The sequence below is a fragment of the Aphelocoma coerulescens genome, chromosome 8 (assembly GCF_041296385.1).
Source record: "Aphelocoma coerulescens isolate FSJ_1873_10779 chromosome 8, UR_Acoe_1.0, whole genome shotgun sequence".
NCBI lineage: Eukaryota > Metazoa > Chordata > Aves > Passeriformes > Corvidae > Aphelocoma > Aphelocoma coerulescens.
The window spans coordinates 16,001,613-16,022,419 of record NC_091022.1 but is presented as its reverse complement, the minus strand read 5'-3'; the positions used below and the strand labels follow the sequence as shown (position 1 = coordinate 16,022,419).

General features: G+C 36.4%; 1 protein-coding gene across 6 annotated transcripts in view; it reads right to left on the bottom strand.

The window, feature by feature from the left end:
- BCAR3 (BCAR3 adaptor protein, NSP family member) overlaps nt 1-20,807 on the bottom strand; it is a 96,684-nt gene that overhangs the window by 70,702 nt on the left and 5,175 nt on the right. For 3 of the 6 annotated variants that reach the window (XM_069022727.1, XM_069022728.1, XM_069022729.1), the window contains one exon: nt 16,014-16,181. The gene's annotated coding sequence lies outside the window, so the exon portion shown is untranslated. Of the gene's footprint in view, nt 1-7,537; nt 7,634-10,120; nt 10,278-16,013; nt 16,182-20,807 lie in introns of those variants that run through there. The other 3 variants (XM_069022730.1, XM_069022732.1, XM_069022731.1) reach the window with 3 other exon arrangements.

Sequence of the window (20,807 nt, the reverse complement as noted above, 5' to 3'; positions counted from 1 at the left end):
ACAAAAGAATTTCCTTAAGGAATGTTAAAGCCATGGATGACATTCTTATGTGAGGCGAGGACAAGCTCAGCCACTGACATCTTTCATTTATTGGCTTGCTTTAAACAGGTACTTTCAGATTGCAAGATGGTCAGCATGAAGGGCATATGATTCTCAGAGAGACAAAAGGAAAAACATGGCTAGATGGTTAAAACATAAATAAAACCAGGGACAAATACCTCTTTTCTAGTTCATACGTTTTAAAGTAAGAGAGTTCAAATTTGTTGTCATAAAGGCTCTTGTTTTTAAAACTGTTCAACAGCTTCACCAAGAATATATTTTTTAAGACTACAAATTTTATATTTAACTGTGAATACTTAAGATTCTATATTAGTACATGACAATTAAAAAATATCTACAATAACTGCTAGAAAGTCATCACACTTATCACCCCAGAACAAAAAGAAATTCTACGCTAAGCATTAAAGTAATCCCAGAATTTCCACAGAGCAACATTCTCTTTAAAAATACATTGATAAACACTGGCTATCTAATCTTACTTGTCCAGCTGCATTTACTCTGTTTTTAATTTGTACTAAAAAAACCCCAAACCAACAAATAAATGCAAGCCAAAATAACAATACCCCTGTCCTCCATGCCCCCATATGAAAATTCAAGCAGAAAATGTTGTTACCTTTGTATGACAAGATACTAAGAAATACAAGATGCATTGCTTTCAAATATACTGCAATTACACCTTTGAATGGGATTATTTATGGCACACTTTTACATGCCATTAAGTATTTGCTAACACCTCGGTACACTTAGCCTTTTTGTTTTAATGAAAAATTTGTTCCTACAGCTGAGGGAGAAAAAAATGCCCTTTCTCTCACAAGATAACTAATTGTCTTTCTGATCTTTCTGCTAATGGTAGTTTTGGCAAATAAACAACTCTTATTCAACCAGTATTAATTACACTGTTCATTGGATGCAGGGTACAGCCTAGTGGTCAGGACTCAAGATATATTCATAGCCTGATCAAGGTTAAGAGTAAAACGGAATTGCAAAATAAACTGTTAAAACCACTAAATATATCATTATGAGATGTGGTTGTAGGCAGAGGGAGTTTCCTATTGTTCTTCTACTTTTACACCATTTATTTTATCTCTGAAAACAGAACTAATTTTTCCTTAAGGCAGGTAATGACACATATTTTAAGATGCAAAATATAATTATAAACACACTGGCAAAGTGTGTGGCAGATTTTGGGCACATTTTTTTTTCCCTACTAAGAAATGATTATCCTTCCTTTACAGAGAAAGGAAGGGAAGAAAATATAAATGACAGCATGCACTGCAGAGAAATACAAGATCTCTGTTCTATTTATCTATTCCAAACACTGTCAGTTCCTGTACATCTGAGGACCTGCAAAAAGAGATCATCATAGGTTTAGTCAGGTCACCAGATTTTTGTGGGATAGAACCACTAAGGTGCTATGACACGCTGCTATTTATTCAGTAAGACTTCTTCTGTTATTATTTAACAAGCTCAAGACTGAAGTTATTCTGGACTCCTTATGTGGAAGGTCTTGCAGAATTATCCACATAATTTATACCATTTCAGGAGTTTTCACATAAAAATAAACAATTGAAATCCAACCTAGATTTTTATCATTCTATTCCTGAACACCACCTGTTCAGAGGCTTTTATGAAATCAAATTACTGCTAAAAAGTTATGAAATTAGTAATAAAGGGAGATTCCTAGCGTGCCTCTCTGATCTACTGAGCTGAACTTTTATTTTCAGAGTGCTTTCCTGCACATTCTCTCACAGTTGCAGTCATGCATCCTGGGGCACACGTGATGCAAATGCACAGAGGAAGGTGTTTTATACCTTGTAGCTTTTAAATCCAATTGTTCACACTACAATGCTTTACTATACTGATAATTCATTACTTCATTCCTCTATCCCAGTAGCCCAGAACCATTAAAAGATGCTGCTGATGATGGTGGCTTGTTATACTCCAAACACAAGGTAAGTGATGTGTAATACCAGATTCTTACTTCAGCTATGATTTTGTCAAATTTGCATCCCTGTAATTTTTTAAAAGCATGTATGTGTGGATGACAAAGGGCACCAAAACTGAGTAACTCCAGATCACTGTGTGATTATAGTAAGTATTCCAGGCACAGTAATTCATGCTCCTTTTTCAGTTTCCCCTTGGGATTCAGGCAGTAATATGACAACCCACTTATCATGGTGTAATCCTGTCCCCAGCAAAATTACTCATGTGAGTCGGCAGAGCCAGCAATTTCATCTCATCTGGAAAGTCATTTCCCTTATTGTGCCTTTTCTATTTCAGCAAAATTGACTTGGATTGTACCTCCAAATTAAAACTAGCCTCCTGCTGTGACAAAGTAATTTATTAGGATAAATTGATATATTGGACAGCTGCCCAAGTAAGTTTTCTTAAGGCTTTTAATCACTTGAACTGGGCATGCTTTCTAACTTGAATGAAAGGCCCATCAGTTTTGTTTTCAGATAGACTGTGATGTACTTCCATTTCAGATGTACCTTTATCTTTTTCTGTCGTTAGTGAAATCAACAAACCCTCTAAATTACAGCCTCAATAACTCTGACCTTCCCATGCAACATCATGTACACCTCAGGTCCTGTGTTGTGGCACTGAGTAATAACACTGAGCAAAGGTCTGTCCCCTTTGCTGATCACAACTATTTACGCTTAACTAAGCAATTCATTCAGGACTGTTGTATTGTAATGCGTGTTCGAATGGCAGAAAGTTTCTACCATTGGAGTGCCAGTTTCTGAATGCTGTAGAATGAACAACTAAAAAAATTGGAAGTGGAGAGTTTGTGATGACACCCCTCAGAGATTTTACTGTCTTAATACAAAAGAACTACCTCTTCTTTTGCAGCCCAGGTTATAATTCCATTTCTTCTCTTTCTTCTTTGAACAATTTGCCAGTTGTAAGATATGTTGTAAGTAGTGCAGTTAATTTTCCAAAACACACAGATTTACATCTTAAGACAGTAAATCTGTGTGTTTTGGAAACATCTCAAAAGATAACTGTTTTGTAGAAGGAATACTAAATGCAAAGTGGGAAAGCCAGAAGGTATCAGTCAATGACCCCAAAAGCTTGCTTCATCTCCACAGAAGTGTTAACATTTTACCGAGAAAAGTAACCTTCTTCTCTGGGATTTGTTTCTACAGTAATGGTAATTTGCCATAATTTTCATGACACTTTTTCTAGCCTACTGCATTAAATAAATTTTCCAGTTAAGAATTGGACAAGGTTCTCCTAACCTAATAAAGCTATGGGCTGGTAATGCACTTATTAAAGTCTATCATAAAGCCAAATCCATTGTTTCTGCTAGCAAAAAGGGAAGGGCACCTGCAAGACAGGGCAAGAGACAGAAGCAGCAGAAATACGTGAAAAGCAATCCACCAGCAGAACCAAAGTGTCAGACACTGATCAAACAAATACTGGTACTGTGCACTAGTCAGTCCAGAGAAAGCACTTATGGGGCCAAAGACTGTGGCTAAAAGGAGTTGGAAACTAGAACCAAAAATTCCTTCCTCTCTGTATTCACAGGAACAGAGCTTGGTACCTTGCATGTAATCTGGATGACATCACAAGTAAATATCACCATTCTTTTTCTCAGATAGGAACAATATGGAAAACCTTGACCTTTTGGTTAACTCTGCATGAAAAGCAATGATGGGTGATAATTACTACTTGTGTAATAATTAGCACAATCAGATTTCAACTCTAGACTTCCATGAAAAGAACATCACAAGGGAAGAACTACCTAAGTAAGAAAATTTCATAGATGGGAATGTGACCTCTGTAGAAACCTTGTGCACAGGGCATCACGGGTGAAGAGGGAAAAAGAAAGCATAAGAACATAATGTAAAAAAAGGCTTATGTTCTTACAGTTATGATGGCTTAACAAAATGAAACAAAGAAATAAAAGTGATCAAAGTAGTACCTCTGATAAATCTCTGTTATAATATGTAGAAAACACACAGGAAAATAATGAAAAAATATGTGAGAGAGACTTGATGTGGCAGAAAAAGTTACCCAGAGGAAGGGGCTGTAATTTCAAGTCAACTCATGTGTCTTCTTTCCTTCACAAAAAAACTTGTGCTGCCACAAAGCAAGCAATGACAAGGAGGTGCTTAAACAGCAAAAGTGAAAATTTGAGACATTAAATATCCAGTCAAATCCTGCTACAGGTTATGGACTCCTCTTCCATCTAGAAAAGACTCTGCATGTAAACATAAACCCTTTAATGTATCCTGGACTGCAAAATAAAACAAGTGAGGCACAGAATTCCTTACTTTGGCCAACTGTGTTCTGGGAACAACTACAGTAAAGGGATTGGTAATCCTCTGGGGAGTGGCAGCACTTTAAGTCACTGTGGCTTTTTGATTCAGTGCAAAAATCAAGGCCCTTGAACAGAAGAAATGATAAAGCTGCATGGAAAATTTCAGTTCTGATTTGTGATACCCAAGAGGTTTAAATCCTGGGGTTTAGAACAATCTGAAAGTCTTTTAAGCATACCAAGTTGATGTATTGCTAAACAGTCCCTTTCTCTCTTAATGAAAGGACAGGCTTGAATAAGGTCTCTATGTCTTTATCCCATCGGAGTCTATGCAGAAGCTATATTGCTGAAAAGTGACCAAAACATATTTTACTAGAATCATATTTCATGATTTGTTGAAAAGAGATGATTACAGGAAAACAGTAGGAAAAACAAGGCAAAAATTGTGTACCTCCAAATATACCACTATCTTGCAACACTTCATTGGCAAACAGATCAAAACAAGCACTTAAATTCAAGCAGTGACTCTATTACATTGAATTTAAAATACAAATGAAAGTATGTCCCACTGGAACTTCTAAACCACCATATTTTAAAGTCATAATCAGTATCTGCAACATAAGTGTTAAACAAAAAAAGATATTTAAAAAAAATCCTAAGACTGTGTACATATGAGATTTAACTTTTTACCCTTCTTTCCTCTTTCTTGGAATTTCTAGGCATTTCATTTCAAGCTTTTCCCCTAACTGTGACTAATAAAACATAATTTAAACCTCTGAAATTCTCAAAGTTTTATGGAAAACTTGAAATTAAAAATTAATTGTAAACTCTAAGAAATGCATTTAATTTTTGCCATAATGCAAATGACAAACATAAGTTTGCTTGTAGGATACCATAAGCTGCAAGCTTCTTTTCATCTTTATATTGCTACCAATTAGCAGTTTGTGAACTACAAGCTAGGTAGACATAGGTGAACTTTATAGATTGTTTATAGTTACATTGTGAACCATCACATTTTCATCAAATGAGTTAAATTAAAGCACAAGTCTCAGAATCTTATAGGGTAAAGATATGATGACAACTCCTCCTAGTGGAGGCACATCTGACACAACAAAATTCAGAAAAATACAGATTTCCTATGTATCATGCTAGGTTTTTGCTGGTACTAGCTAGGTCTGCACTTTTTCGACCCTTTACTGATCTAAACTATTCATCCAACTTTTCAGTACTATAGAAAAATAGCTATGGACTTTTAAGGAAGGTGAAAATAATTTCGCTTTAAAGCTTGCTGTTACACTGGCAAAACATGGTTTCTACACATAACTGCAAAGCAGGTTTCAAATTAATCTAAAGCAATCTTTTACTGTAGGACTATGTGTCACCACCACCTCTTCAAAACAGTGGGTGAGACTGATGTCATGTAAAGTAACTTACATTTATCATGAACAATGAAGCTCTGCTGATTTACTGGTGCTGGGAATGCAGCTTGCCGTGGCTCCTTTTTGTTTCCTCTTTCACTCATACTTTGTTTCAACTGTGCCAGGAATGATTTCCATGTGAATGAATCCCCTGCATTTATCTGAATAGACTACTCTGTTCAACCAATTCCATCTCCAAGGCTCAGACTGTCACAGACATTACACATGCTGTTCAGCCTGAACCTAGAGGAGTGGTTTTACCAGAATAGCTCAGAGCAGACAGAGCTATTAGGGATATGCAGTATCACGTAATATACTGAACAGGCTATCAATACTCTAATTCATTTATTTTAGTCCCTGATTTGCTTCATGTTTCCTTGTTCAAATTGTTTTAAGTCCAAAATATTTTTGGTGAAATTTTGACAAATTATTGTGAAAGATGTAAGGATACTGGATTATTTGAAAAGAAACTATTAGCATATTGTTGGCAGTCTAGGCACTGAAGGGATACTTCCAACATGGATTTTTATGTCAATCCAACATTTAGCAAATCTGTTGCAGACTACAGAGAAACAAATACAAAACATTACTCAACTTGTATATGCTGTTCTGGCCAATGTTTGTGTAAAGATAAATAGTCTACAAAGTACCAGGCAGGAGTTAAATACATACTGACTCAGCAGCTACACAGCAGATTTTCATGCCAGACATCTCACAAAAAATACCACAGACATCAAGCTACTTTATGTCAGACTTCAGGTATTTTCAGTTGGTGGGATTTCAATACTTACTACCAGCAGGTTACAAGAAACAACTAAGACAGTGGTTCATCATTCTTTATGTACTGCTTATGGAAGACATAGACTAACCACCCTTAATTTATTTTCCTTACATACAGGAGTGCAACTTTATCTATTTCATAACATCAACATATTTTTAATTATTAAGCCAAAGTTCTAAAACAGAAGCAGTTTTTCATACAATCTTTTTCAATGGGGAACATAATGTCACTGATAACCTGGGTAGCAAAAGGATAAATGAGTTTAAAAGATGGTATGTGCAGATAAAACAAACAAACAAACAAAAAAACTATTTAAAACAAAGACAACCAAAGTTTCTGAAAATTCTTACAGGATGAATTACCAACAGCTTTGGTGACATGCTTTTATTCTTGTATACTTATGTTCTTACAACACTTGTAAAACCATAAATTTGTCCTAGGAAGAGAATTTTGGTCCAATTCATGCAAATGTTCTTGCATTTCACAGGGAATGAAGAAGTGGCACAAAGCTGCTCCACTAGCACAAAGTATTTCAAAGAATTTTGAAAGTGTCACTTTGCTCTTGCAGATTTTAATAATACTTGACCCAGTGTATGGGCAAGTCCCTAACACTCTCTCAATGCCCAGATTAGTTGTTGTACATTCTCCTGCCCCTGTCTAAAGTTAAAAAGAATGTACTGTGTATGTTTTTTGATTCCCAGAAATGGCAAATTTTTGTTTGTGCTTAATGCAGATGATATGACAGCAATAAGGTGATCAAGTATTAATGAATCTAGTATGTCACCAGAAAAGCCTAGTAAAAATCTCCAAATACATTCAGTACAAGCAACTTAGCAGATCTTTTGAAGGCTAGAGCTAATTGTAACAATATTTATGTGATCAGACTCAAATAAATAAGTAGAACTAAGATCATCAAACACTTAAAAAGAAAGTGTTGATCATACAGTCTATTAAATCTTTCCTCTTTCTGTCTGTCTGTGTGGTCTTTTGTAGCTAGATGGGAGTTCATCCTACCTGCACAAGCAGCATTAGTTCAGTGCTGAAACTGAGCCAGCATACACTGTTGAAAAGACTCCACAGCTGCTTCTCAGCTTGAACAGCCAGAGCCTGTAACGCACCCAGCAGTAACAGACTGTAAATACATATGCCATATAATCAGAAATCTGATTAAAGCTAGCATGCTAAGCTCTCTGTGGGGAGAGGGGATCAAGGAAAAAAAGGGGTTTACATCTGTGATTCCATGCTAAAATTTTACTGTGGACTGATCCAACTTTAACTTTCTAGTCCTGCTCCTTTCAATTCCTCAGCCATATCAACCCAGAAGTTCCTCACCTCCACTGCACCAAGTCTACCATTTGTGTGGTCAGACGCTAAACTGGATACATGAAATGGTCTTATTTTACTGAAAACACAAGCTTGTGTCCCTGTGGAGTGTGTATTTTTTTTAAATGTGCAGATCCAGGACCATGGCCTGTCTCAAGTTCTTTAACTACTAGCTACTGCAATGGGTTTCTGAAATGTTTTATCATTAAATACATTCCTCTTCAGCTCTTCTGTCCTTCAGAATTGGAAGGAAATAGTAGGACTACCATATTTTTTAATAAGGCTGCTCAGAGACACAGAACTTCTGAACCAAGCTCCATTTTTTTTTTCTTTTTAATTTAATATTCTTTTTATTTGCCTTCTGATGTTTGAACCTTTATGGTTAACTTAGGTCTTTCTTTCAAGGTGTTCTACAAATAACGCAGCTTTTTAAAAAAGGCTGAGATATTCACATGACTAATTAACTCTAGGATTTGAGTGCTATCTAATCTACCTAAATTGACTTGTGATAAGAATCAAACTGGCGGCAGAAATAACAACAAAATACATCACAGGTGCGTTTGCTAAATTATGGACCAACAGAAACATGTGCTCTCAAGTTGTGCTTCATTCTGCACCTACGTGGCAGTTTTTGCAGTGTAACAAAAGGAAGGACTGTGGTGGCTCTTCTCACATACCCCAGTGCTAAAATCAATCTTCTTCGCTTAAGACACTGATAAAAGTGGTTTGAGCAAACCAAGCTGATTTTGCATTGAAATGGATTAAAACAAAAGTTTTAGTTTGTCTGAGCTTGGTTTCTCCTTTTCTGCAGGAGCTTAGCAGTCCTGAGCCTTTTTACTCTACAACCTGCCTTTGCTCTTGTGTACACATATTCTTACTGCTTGGCTGCTCTAAACTTCTGAACTGTGTAGTTAACAGGATTTTTCTTCTCCTTCTTGCTCTTTGCCTCTAGGTCCTCCTCATTAATCTGGTACTCCAAGCCACAAAGTCATGCCTGGTACATTTTCCTACCTGTTTATGCATTCATTTTTGTTGACTTTTATTTTGCAATGAAGTGATAACTATTTAGGGGTTGAGAGCAGAACATAACATGCCAGTAGATGTAATTCAAAAAGCTGCATAATAAGCAATAAAAAACCCCAACTTTGAAATTAAAATAATTTAGTTGTAAATGCAACACCCTCCAAAAGTAGAATTGCTTGCTGATTTATTTCTTTTGAATCAACTCATAATTAAAAAGGAAAAGAAAAATAGTGCATTTCCTGAACATGATCAATAATCATAAAGTCGTTCGGTTGGAAAAGACCTTTAAGATAGTCAAGACTAAATAAACAGGTTTATTAAAATAAACTATTGTATTCATTGAGAATGAGTCTATAAGGCACTGGGCACAAAGCTGAAACAAATGAAGTTTTAATATAATTTCTGTTTTAATTTCAGATTGATGTTTTCTCTGTTTTCTAAACTGAATGTCCTCATATACATTGCAGTTAGTGCTAGAACTCACAATACTATGCAACTTACACTAAGACAACTAGCAATAAAAAAAATGTCTGAGTATCATTAAAAGTTGGGCTAAAAATTGTAACACACCAGAAGCTGCTTTATGGAGAGCTCAGCCATAAAGGGCAAGATGGGTCATAACCTCATAACTTGCTTAGTAAGTCAATCTGTCTGTAAGAGTCAGACAATCCTTTGCTTACATCTGATCGTATATGCAAAAAGCAGTAACTTGGTTTTTAGTACACCTTTGGACCCAAACAGCGAACGAGCTGAAACATTAAAATACTTGGGTTCCAGCTGGAGAAAACACCAGCAGCAAGCCAGAAATTTCTTTGAATCAACTGAGTTTACATGCAAAAATGCTACCAGTCATATTTTTGTAAATGCAGGGCAAGTCTGATAAACAAAGAACTATTTCCTTTTCCTTTGAAGATATGGTATAGACAGTGCCAGAAGTACTAGAGACAGATAAAAAGCACCACAGGTAGATAACACAAAAGGCTGAGCCAGTCTAAACTTGCAATGTCAATTCAAATTTGTTCAGAGCATTTTTGATTAATTTTGTGGTAGCAAGCTTAATTCCTTACCAAGTCTGTCTGCATACCTGTTTTATTGATATTTCTGCAGATAGCCCAAAGGATTTCTTTCCAGTCCCTTCCTGCTTCCATCCTACTCTGTGATGCAGTGTTACTGCATTCGAGCCATGAACCATCCTTAAATGGAGGCTGGATTCTGTTGATTTCTCAGCCATCACCACTGAACTTTCCTTACCTGCTGACTTCTGACAGCATTTCTCATGACAAGCTCCTATTGACACTGTGCTGTGCACTTAACCTCTTCCTCAGAAGTTCTCCAGCCTCACCTCACCATATTCTGTAGCAATCTGCTCCAGAAACAGCACGAGTGCAGAGGCAGGGTAGGACACCTCCAAGTAGAACTTAATTTCTCAAGTGTAACTTAGAGGATCTCAGCTGAGGTTCAGAGAAAAGCTGATTGCTTCAGCCAAGCCCTTAATTTGCAGCAACATCTGAACACCTGTTCAGTGACACAAGTGTATCTTAGTTTGTGTTAAAACTCTAATGCATTGCAGCTGAAGTACTGGGCTTCTACCTGTAGTATTACTTTGCCTTTGGTTGTGTTGGCTGTAATCTTGCAATTGCCAGATCAACTCATCACAAATTTTACTGTATGTATCACGTACAACCTGAAAGGAGAGCTTCAGTGCTTTTAAGCACTGGAGTTTAACTTATTAAACATTTCCTCTGACATCTGTCTGAAGCTTTATGTATTCACATTAGAAGAGCAAAAGACAAAGCTCAACTCTCTGCAGTGGTAACAGCAGGTCTACTTTGATATATTTCCCTTCATTTAATAATCCACTTATTTCAAAGATATTCTAAGTGTTTACAATACAAAAGTAAATCTACATGCAAAAATAACACCAACTTGCACATCAGCAGTAGTATTCCACAAAATGGAACTAAACCAGAACCTAGCTCATCTCCTGTCCTGGAGGGCTTGTTCAATAGAAGGCTTTCAAAGTGAGCCTGCATTAGGCTTGCTGCAGGAAGAGGGTCTGTGCTCTGTTGGAGCAGGAGGGTAACCAAGTTTCAAGACTGACAAGATTGCACTGTAAAACCTGCAGTTTATTGGCACAAGTACCCATGTTAATTTTAAAAGTCACACTAAGTGATAAATCTAGAAATTTGATGAAACAAGTGCACCAATCTGTAACACAGTAGTCATTGTACTAAAGTGTATAGTTGAGAGAACAATATCAAAGTCTCTCAAGTACTTTAAGGTACAATATAAAGGACTATTTCCATAAGATACTTAACATTATAAGGAAATTTTCTGCTCTCAGTTCTAATGACATGGCTGGACATGGGTACAGAACTTGTACATGGAAAGACAGAGGAACAACTATCAAGAGCAGTGCACTTATGGATGGTCCCCAAACTTCATGAGCAAAGTAATATGATTAATTTCCTAGACCCTTTTTGCTAATTCTGATATTTTAAAATTTTATTGCAGTTTTTTTGAAGTCATTCTCTCTCTTGGTATAACTAAACAACTCTATTTTATACTCCTCCTCCTCCTATCTTGTCCTTTAAATTTTCACTTTTCCTCTTACAGTTTCATGGACTCCACTTCTAGAGAATCCTGCTAATAGTATTTTCAAAAAGTAAGAAATAAACTCTGTATTAATGAGAAAGACACAGACAGATAAATGTGAGAGATGCAATAAAGAGGAAGAAAAGCAGTAGCTAAAACCAGTCAGATGAAAAGACATCAAGAAAATTTTATGCTGGAGTTAGTAGAGAGAGTAAAGAGAATAAAGAACAGGAATCTAGCCCTGACCAGAACAAATCACTGAAAACCTGCAGCAAAACATGATTAGAGAAAAAGCTGACCGTGGGAATGACTAAAATTTTCCTTGTTTGTTTTTATTTTCCCTACAGTTACATGAGCAATAGTGCAGTTTCACTAGTGGAAGAGTCTGTAAACATGTTAATAGCTCTAGAAGTAGATCAAGACTTGCCTAGCTAATAGGTTTCTATTTTTTAAATACATAATTTTTCTCCCCATTAATAAAAAAAATTCCATAGTTGAGTTGCATCAGTTGGTATGTTGTCTTCTGACTGAATTCGTGTAAAGTGATGCTGTCCTCAAGGCATTTTTTTTAATAGCTTTGTTTTGGCAAGTCTTAAGGGAAAGTTATCAGCAGAGGCATGCAATTTAAAAAAATAATTGTTCGTATTCTGAGTAGTTGTGATGTAGGGTAAGAAAAAACCAGTAGTATTAGGGAGTTGTAATGAAAAAAATCCCAGATTACCTTATAGTAAGTAATAATTTCCTTGACTTGGAAATCAAGACAGATATATTCAATAATAGTATTTTTCCTCTTAAATGGTACCTGCCTGCATACAAAGGGAGTATTTTTTTGGTAAAAACAAAACTAAACAACAAACACCCCACGCCCCCAATAAACCCAACCAAAACAATCCACAGTGCTTTTCAGTCTATTATAGCTTTTATATCAGTGTTATGACAAGGTATCAGATAGCCCTAATTTCAACTGTTTGAGACAAGGACAATACAAAAAGAGACAAACCAAACTGAAAAAAGAAAGTGTATGGAGGAAGTGAAATAAAATTACTCAGAGGTATTTTTTCTCATTCTAAGATAGAAAATGTTTATGATGGAGACCTTAAAAAGCACAAGCATATGATATCCTGTAAATCTTAGCTACTCTTCAAAACCATCACTAGGCTCTATAGCTGAGAAAATAGTTATGCAACAGGGAACTGCTATAGCAAGCTTAATGATGGGGGGATTAGAGTTGAAAGTGAGAGCACTAGACATTCTTTTCCAGCAACATAGTTCAAATCCCAAGTGAGACAGTAGGATAAATGAGCCAGAGGGCCTCCATTCATTCTCCAGCAAACAACACACCACAAAAGATCCATACATTGTGCCAGGAACATAATCAGCAAGAATGAGAAGCCTTGGAAACAGAAATTCTTGACTTAGAGTTTGGTTGAAGGTCACTGCTCTAACACTGCACAGTTCATGTGTTGGTATTTGATATATTGATATGTAAAGGAATTTCTGAGTTGTTTATGCTCTTGCAAATGATCCAAAGATGGAGAAAAATATTAATCTTTTCAACTTCATAAGTTGGTAGAAGGGGACTAAAAGAAATGCTTCACATTATTGAAGGAGCTACTAAAACTATATAGACAAATTGTTTTGTAATTCCTGTATAAAGGAAAGAAGAGTCAGATTTAAAGTTTTCAGTTTCTACATCAGAACTTCACTATAAATTAATAAGCCTACATCCAATTTGCTTGTTAAGATCCTGTTTAATGGTTTCAGAAAATTCCTGTTAGCTAATTAAATATGATGAACTGATGTTTACTGATTTGCTAACCCCCCTGACTTCAAAACAAACCTATGCTACGTTGATTTTTTTTATTATTCCATGATGCTTGAATCAAATGAGATTAGACACAGTTAAGAAAGCAGCACTAATCTGAAGACACTACTCCATCAAATAAAGTGACAGGCCTTTTATTAAGAATATACAGAAAAGACTCCAACAGTGACTAGATTATTTTCCTTTTTTTCAGAAACCTTTTTATATGACAAAAAGGGTACTTAGCCTGGCATCTAATTATAATTCAAATAATATAATCCACTGCAAAGCATTACGTAATCCTTGCACAATTTGGAAGTGCCCTTTACTGCAGGAACCAATAATGCACTGAGATGTGTAACTTCAATGCAACAAATCAGATCTGTGAGTGTTCCAACATTGGCACTGGAGATTGTGATCAGCTGCTGGGACACAGAGAAAATGTTATGGACATGAAATTAATGGTTGTTTTCAAGAAGTTTAGGCTTAGAAGTCTAAACTGTTGGAACTCAGTTTATTACTGTGTGTGACCAAAGAGGAAGACACAAAGAAGCATTTGCTCTTTTATGACTACTTGACTGGATGCACACAGCAGACATTCACTAATCTGGTCCACCATTACAATGATTGTAAACTGCTGAATGATTTTCCTGGACTCCAATCTGACACATACTGTCTGAGAGTATTCTTTAGCCAGATACATGTATCTTTCTTCAGCTGGTTGATGAACTAAACCCAATTCTAGAAATACAGTGTGGTGATTCAGCAGTAGGGACTGTAAGGCATGGCATGCTTTATGTTTTGAAAGCAAAACCCACCGAAATTTATGTAATTAGGAGTATCTTATAATTTTGTCATCCAAACAACAAAGGCACAACATCTCATTTCTTGAAATCAAATTTCTACACTCATGAAGTGCAACTGCCTCTCTCAATAGTACTTGCTCTTTGGTTCCTCTTGTGTTGCAGCACACTGGCTGCAAGACTTTGAGGAAATGAGCTTGAAGAGTAGGACACATGTGGATCCTAAAAGCTTCAGCCCAGACAAAAACATGACGTAAATAAGGGAATGGTTAAATTAATTGCACCATGAGGGTCTTGTCCATGAATGATTAATGCATTTCAAAGTTCTTACTATCTTCTTCCTTTGCTGATAGTGTGGCACATAGAAATAGAAATCAGTCTCTGACCCCTGCACATAGAACTAAAGCCAGCATAAGCAAGACAAGGACATGATATAGATTATATAAATTGCTGTTGTAGCCAAGTTTATTTGCATACTGAAAAATCTTTCTTTGATGGTGCCAGCTGCTGGTGAGAAAAATGCGTTGGTGTCATTAAAAGAACACCTAGAAATAAGGGTATTCTGATATTACAGTATCACAGAGGTGAATATGCAAACAAGAAAAGGCTGGGAGAGATCAAAAGAACCATGTTTAGAAAAAGTATATTCTGCGTATAACACTATTTCACTAGCATTTCGGCACCCTCTTGTGTTGGGTGGTGCTCAGAGTTAAAATTCTGTGAAAAAATCCACTCTAACATTAGTAACATAACTAACTGTGAAGACAATCCTGATGTACATAAACAAAGAATCTTACTATTCTAAAGCACAAAATTGATCTTTTAAAACCAAGAAATATGCAGAAGCACAAGAACCCAATCCATGCAATTCAACAGCAAGAAACTTCTGTCTGAATGTCTAGAAAACCCTTGTGGTTTTGATAATTTGGTGAAAGAGTTACTTCTTAAATATTTCTTTAAATCATTTATCCTTAAAAGGGTCTTTGTTTTCAGTTATGTATTATCCTAAAATTAATTTTAACTACTGTAACATTAAAATGAAAACCTCCTTTTACTCTAGCTCACTGTATCATCCCTCACAAAGAAGTTGGTGCTTGTGCCATGACTGCAACATTTTTCCAGGAGCCGAAACAAGTATAGTCATGTGAAATGAGCTCTGAGCAGCGCTGCTGTAAAGGAGGAAAGCAGACATTACACCGACTGGGTATTACAGCTGCTGTTTTCCTCAGCCTTTTCTGCCATCCTCCTACAGTATTAGATCAGACATTTATATGCAAACTTGTCTATGTAGCACATTTCAAACCTTTTTAATCCCTGTTTCTCTCTTTCTCAGCAATGATTCCATCTTTTTATTTGACATAAACCATCAATTACACAACAAAAATGTATCTAATATATTTCTGTATTTTTCCTCAGGATTCTCCCTTATTTTTTCAAAGTCAACTGAAAGGATATGTTAAAATCAGATTAATTTTATCTTCCAAATAATTTAGATTGATAAATTCATATCTCTGAAAACATAATTGCCTTGAACATAATGCAACATGAGAAGAAAGTTTCCTTGTATTACTTGCAAATAGTTGACACATACAATTTTTATCAAAAATATAGACCATGTAAAATCTTATAAACACTTCTCTCTCAAAGTATTACAATATTACAAAAAAAATTTTAATCTAATTCTCTTTGGATTTGACAATATCCCTTGCTATTTTATATTCAGAGTTATTTTAATTCAGAATTTCAAAAATCACTACTAGCATACTGAGAAATAACTGCCACAATTAAGATCCAAGAGTAAAATCTTTCCAGATTTTAAACCCACAAAAAGTTGGTTTGGAAACATCTGCTAACACACGTAATTATTTGTTACTAACCACCAAGCCCTATTTTTAACAGTAAGACTGTACAGATTAATAAATAGACATACAAGAGTTCTTACCATAGCAGGAGGCTCTCATGGTCTACTGTGTGCTCTTAAAATGCAAAACCTTGACAAAAGACACACCTTGAGAAGTCCCGTGCCCAATCAGCAGTCAGACCTGCCCAGGAGACAGCAGCTGATGAATCACAGTGACGATAATTGAGCAGTGAGGTTGGATACTTTTCCCTGTAAATCAAGGAGAAGTTGAATGCTGTGTTGAGTAAACCTTTTCACACCTTAATTTTAATTATTATTTTTACTTTTCTGCTAGGTGAAAAAAATGTGCCATCTCTTTGCTAATGAGCCATTAGGAAATAAAGAAGTTCCTACTTTCAGCTGAGAGTTTTGCAGGCTACTTCTAAAAAATATTTCTTACTAAAAAATTATTTTTAAAAAGTTTACATATAAACTGGAAGAAAGAAGAAAAACCAACCCCCCAACGCCCCGGGCCCCAAATTAATTCATTTATGTCAATGTAAAACTATGCACAAGCTCAAAACACCCTCCACCAGTCCAGAGTTCAATAGACTAACAGGGAGAGATAAACTTATCTATTCCAGGCATCACATTTATAATAATAATAATATATACTATTATTATTTTTTTTTATTACTGTTATTATTATTTTTTTTTATTACTGATGATGATGATATTGTTATGGAAGTTACTTAAAAGTTCCAGTCAGGATCACTCCCCACTCACACAGGCTGTATATCTGCCCTGAAAACATTGATGTTCTCAAAACCTGGATGTATTACTGCATCACTTTGCTGCACTTTATCCAAGGGATTTCTCCTCACAGGTGTACTGATGCAGGGCAGAAGATCCCTTTATCCACTGAGGAATCAGTGATGGTCCTACGAGGCCCAGGCCAGTGCTGTGCTGATGCAGAGCATGGCAGTCAGGCCCGGGCTGTGCAGCACATTCCCCATGGCTGCAGGACACAGCCAGCTGGAGGAGAGGAGTCCACAGGTAGCTCTCACTCCACGTCACTCATTACATTGACTGTGTGTCCTTGTCTTTATCTAAAAGTGCAACAAACAGTTCTGAAGTGAACTGGCTTTCTGTTTGACAGTAGACGTGAGAAATAGAATTGTTTTAAGAAAATCCTGTAAGAGCTCAAAAGACCAAAATCTCAGATGCCCTTTCCCTGGACAGGATCTGCCCAGTGAGCTGAGCTCTAATTTGAGACCTGTTCAATACTACCCAACTCAGCATCTGGAAGGAAATAAAACTACCTACACCATCCTTTTCTTTTACAGTGTTAGCCACAACAAATGGTATTTTAAGCAATACTTTATAGTCTGTCTTCCTTACTGGGACCATAACAAACCAGTATCTCCTGATGCCAATCAACAGGTCACTAAATTGCTTTTAGATATAACCCAAAGGAAAAGAGGTATCACATCAGGAGTGTTAAAATCCATGAGCTAAAAAGGAATGATTCTGCCATTTATGTAAGTATATTAAACTATATATAGCCTATATATGGCTTGCATGTGTAAATTCCCACATCGGATGTGTGTCACACAAGCTTTGCCAGCACAGAGATAGCAAAACAATCTGAATTTCTCATTTTATTAAGAAGGAAAGTAATACATTTTGGAGACTGATTTCATCATGTTCTACCACGGATTAGCTGTACGCTCACTCTAAACACATTCTGCACTGCAGGAGTGAAGACCCTGAAAACACAGCCTCTACCCAAAGCCAACCCCTTACCAAAGTTTTATTAGCACCATCAACATTACTCTCATTCTCCATAGTCCAGGTCTTTATGTTTCCCCTTTGCCCCTTCTTTTTTCCACTTACACTCTCAGATTTTCTAAGGATTCTAAAGTAACTTCTCTACCAGATTCCATTATTCCACTTTAACTCAGTGTGAAAGTTACTTGTCCAGCCTGCCTAGAGACACAATTTCTCACACTTTCACCAAATGTTATTTCACTCTTTCTCATTCTTATAAGTAACATAAAACATACAACTAATCTCTAGTAGATACTTGCTTTGCTGTCAAACAAGATGCAAATTTTTCAGTCAAAAAGCACAAGGCCTCTATGTAACTAATACCAATTACATAGCAATTAATACCAAATACAAAAAGTGCTCCCTTCCAAACTACCTGTGAATAGGACTAGTCCTTGGAGGTAAATTAAAAAGCCATATTCCCCTTTTTTAGACACACAAAGAAATATCTTGTCATCACAGCACTAACAAAAGCAAGTGATAATTTTGTAGCAAGTTTATGGAATAAAGGCCACTTGTATTGAAACCTGATTGAAATGTCCCTGACCCTCTGTCTGGGTGTAAATATCTACCCTAATCTCTGTAATTTTGGGTGGGAGCTGTGGTGGCTTTTTTTTTGGCTCTTTCATACTATTTTCCTAGATTCCAAACCAAGTGATTGCAAACTAAGATATTTATAAAATTAACTACAGTCATATATTGCAATAACAACAACATCAACATTATCTCCATGGAGGATGTGGCAAAAAATAAGGGGTCTTATCAGTGATTCCTATGATTTCCAGATATCACTGACTGTGGAAGCTACTTGTTTCACTTCGCTGCAGAAATGACTGGTACTTATTACTAATTTGAATAAACCAAGATACACCTCTATAAAAGTATATCACAATTCTGAACACAGGAAACTAACTTTTTGTGTTGCTAAGTCAATCCTTACTGCCTGCCAGCAGTTTGGAAATAAAAGTAAATGCCCTACAAGAACAAAGGACATTCTTTTACCTCAATGCTAGAATTGAAGAAAATTCACTGCTGATTTAGAGTGGCAGAGCTAACTCTGCACATGCATCACAAAGAAGCCTTTGTGTCTGCTCTGTCTGCACAGAAGACCCTTTGATGTGCAGCTTTTTGTTTCTTCATACTGTAACTTCTGCTGGGTGATAAATTGCATTAACTTCAATGACTGGTTTTATGAGACAAAAATTGGAAGGAAGAATATGGAGCAAAGACTATGCAAGGATTAGCTATAAAAATCACTTGCTAGTTCAATGTGCTTCCACTATGGCTGTTAAAAAATGAAGAAGTTGTACTGATAGATTACAAAAGTGCAGAATCCAAGTTTGGTGTTCTGTTTTTGAACTAAGTGTGAGATTGCAACATGGTGTTCACTTACACAATATCTAAATTACTTCCAAAACAAATTTACTGTGTTTACAGATACAAAGCATATATTTTTCTACATTTGTCAGTCTTGAAGCACTGATCAAACTAATATTCTATATTAGAGTATACCAGTATAAGATGCACCTGCCTATTTACATAGTTATTTCAATAAAGATTCTCAAGAGGAAATTTTAATGTACTCGGTGTATGAACTTTGCTGTTTTCACTTTCCTTACATACATCTATTATCTTCAACACCTGGTAAATTAAGTCTTAATATGAATTAACCAGATTTTAACTTGGCCAGTACAAGATGGTAAATCTGGGTCAAATAACGAGCATAATCTATTGCAACTAACAATAAATTTGGCAGATCTACAGTTCTGAAAATAGTAGTCTAACTGCATTACATAATCACATTAATTATACAATTTTATAGATGGAAAATAAGAACAAGAAGATTGGAGTAAAACTCCAGATAGTGAAGTCAGAGCTGACCTGGCTCTGCTAGAGACTGGCAGACATATTTGACCAAGTCACTTAACCATGAGTCAGTCTACCTACAAGTGGAATTCTGCAATATATTTTGTTTTATAAAACCAGTTGATATCATAAAATTGAATTTTAAAAGGTTAGAAATTACTTAGAAAGTAATAACTAAAGTATACATTTCAGGTAATTGTTGTGCTATTTCTAATGACAGCTTAGTTTTTCAACTGTGCACAAACATCAAATTCCTTCAGTTTTTTTTCCACGCTGCAAGCATTTACATACTGGCATTTAGGACAGGGCCCCAGCTCTGCTGCTTTCACACAGGAAGAGTGAGATCCTCCCCTCTCTTAAGGACACCTCTTCACTGACCCTGCATTGTCACTTCTCTTTAGATTACAATAACCCTTCCTCAGGATGTCCTCTTTCCTATCCAAACCTCTTCTGCTCACTAAAAGGACCTGGGCCCTGTTAACCTTCACCCCTCAGCCCCACAGCTTCACTGTCCATCCTGATATGTCCTTGGTGCCCATGCAGACACTCAGCAAGGAACAGAAGTCTGAGGACCAGACAAGCCTTGACAGTCTCTCTGCAGTATCCTGGATCCTGGCACTCAGCAAACATCCCAAAACATCACACCATGGTAGCAGATAAATGTTTCCATTCCCTACAGATGGGAATCTCCAATACCTATCAGCTGTCTTTTACTCTTCTTGTTGATGTTTGGCTGAGGTTCAGCTGGCTCTGATGCCTCCCCCAATGGTCCTTGCTCATCCTCATCTTTTCCCAGGGCACCACATATGTTCTGTGATTGCACTTCTGCAGGCAGAGAAGGAACCTTCTCTTCTTTTGCCAAAAGTAACAATGCTCTCCATCTGATTTCTCTTGATCTGTTCTCTTTTCATGATAGTACTAAGCCTGCTGACCTCCTGCCACAGCTCTTTCCCCTCAGTTAGCTCCTTAGCTCCTGTGCATCTCTGATCTACATGCTAGTAGCAATTATATCAGGAAAAAGCCCTGAGGTCTTCTCTTACTATAAAAATAATATCAGATTTCTACCCGTGTATAAGAGAATGCTCATTTTCACAAGAAGTAACTCTGATGTTTCTGTAACTTGTGAAATTGGAAAAGATTTATTTCCCTTTTGGCAGATAGCATGCAGGGATACAAGAGGCCTAAGACAGCAGTGATGTC